At 36.5% G+C, this 2,011-nt stretch overlaps 1 pseudogene; it reads left to right on the plus strand.

The window, feature by feature from the left end:
- Window positions 1-240: 240 nt before the first annotated feature.
- On the plus strand, window positions 241-1,209 carry LOC114676759 (nucleoporin NUP35 pseudogene; annotated as a pseudogene).
- The last annotated feature ends 802 nt before the right edge of the window (window positions 1,210-2,011 follow it).

Genomic DNA, 2,011 nt, shown 5'->3' on the forward strand with positions numbered 1-2,011 from the left:
CTGGTGATCAAAGTTTTCTTAAATAGGAAACAACAGCAATGAACCATAAATTTTTTTTTAAAAAAAATTATAAATTGGACTTAATTAAAATTTAAAACATATTATTCTAAAGACATAGTGGAGAAATGAAATGGCAAGCTATAACCTAAGAGAAAATATTCAAAACACATAAATTAGAAAAAGATATAAAGAATGCTTACCACTCTCAAGGTCCCAGGATTAGTGGCAGTTCCTACCACAATGGCAGCCTTTGCTATGGAACCACACGTGCGCATGTTGGGATCTGAACCAGTGACGATGAGTTCATCCACATCTCCAAAGCTAGGAGGTAATGTCCAGCTCTTACCTGTCTTTTTAATGATGGATTTTCCAGTGACTCTATAAGTTCAATCAATTAGTGGTCCCAGTAGGAGTAATGGAAATGAGATCACGTTTACTTGCAGGTGGCTCATCACCGCCATAGCCAGTTACACCAGCTCATAAAGATAAAAGTGGAGCTCCACCAGTTAGAAGTATATGTAAAATGAAATTTCTAGACCAGGGCTTGGAACAACACTCTTAACTTCAAGAAGAGAGTCAAACATTTTATTAATGCAGAGTCCTCTTGGAGTTAAGACAACTACTCCTGCAACCGGGCAAAGTATATTTAGTCTAGCATATATTGGTCAGCCATGAAAGACAACATTATCTCCTGCCCACTCGGATCCTATACTCAAGGAGATCCCCTGACTTCAGAAGGTCACCTCAGTGACACTTGAGTGATTGTGTTTGGGTTTCCTCAAGTATCTGCTTTTTACATATTATAATTTGTATAATATGCGAATATCTTAAAATATGTTATTTATAACACACAGGAAAATGCATATTTGTTATTAATCTAAACTGTAGGCCTAGAAAGCCTTAAACAAAGACAGGATAATTTTTAGATAATTCATCATGATTGGTGTACAACCATGTTTTGATGCAAGTGTTATAGAAAACAGTGACAGATGTGCTTTATCATCTCCATCTTCAGCCTTTACATCACCAATCAAAACCTTAGGTAAACCAATACAACCTGGAAATACTCCTAGAATTTCTATACTGAGACCTCTTTCTACAGCATACAGAGCTTCTATTAGTGACAATCAGGTTATTTCTAACAGAAAAACACCTAAAAACAATGAGAGTCTTGTATCCAAAGCAATAGAGCACATGTTTGGCTGCTAGCATGAGAAATTAGAACTCAGTGACCAAACAGAAGGTTGCTACACTAAAACAGAGTTAGCAGAGCACTGCTCATTTCCACCACTTAGTTATATAACCACTCCTGCAGTATTGAATAGCTATTGCACACTTCTTTTAGAAAGAATCCTTTTTCTTTAAGGACATAGCCTGTTGCCACTCACAATTTAAAGGATGCTTGGAATCCATTTTAAAGAAAACTAAAAATCCCTGTAAATAGGTTTTGTGCTATCTGTGATCATGCATGTTTATTTAAGCACAAAAAACACAACATGATTACATTATTATTAAATAATTGAATTTGTGTCAAGGCTTCAGAGTCTTCATGAGAAGGTAGGTGCATTTCATAAATTATAGCTGTTTCTACACAAAGATTATTATTAGCAATTTGAATTATGGTCTTTTAATTTGGATAGTTAATATTATCTTAGTTTATATATATCCTTTCATGGATTGCCATCTTGTTGTATTATAAAAACAATACATTATTTTTAAAAAACCTACTATTTAAGTTTCTTGATAAAAACAAACTGTCACATTATCAGTGATAAAATGTTTACAACTCAATAACAGAACAATAAACAATTCAGGGCCGGGAGCGGTGGCTCAAGCCTATAATCCCAGCACTTTGGGAGGCCAAGACGGGCGGATCACGAGGTCAGGAGATCGAGACCATCCTGGCTAACACGGTGAAACCCCGTCTCTACTAAAAAATACCAAAAAAAAACTAGCCGGGCGAGGTGGCGGGCGCCTGTAGTCCCGGCTACTCGGGAGGCTGAGGCAGGAG

This window comes from Macaca mulatta, chromosome 3, assembly GCF_049350105.2.
Source record: "Macaca mulatta isolate MMU2019108-1 chromosome 3, T2T-MMU8v2.0, whole genome shotgun sequence".
Lineage (NCBI taxonomy): Eukaryota > Metazoa > Chordata > Mammalia > Primates > Cercopithecidae > Macaca > Macaca mulatta.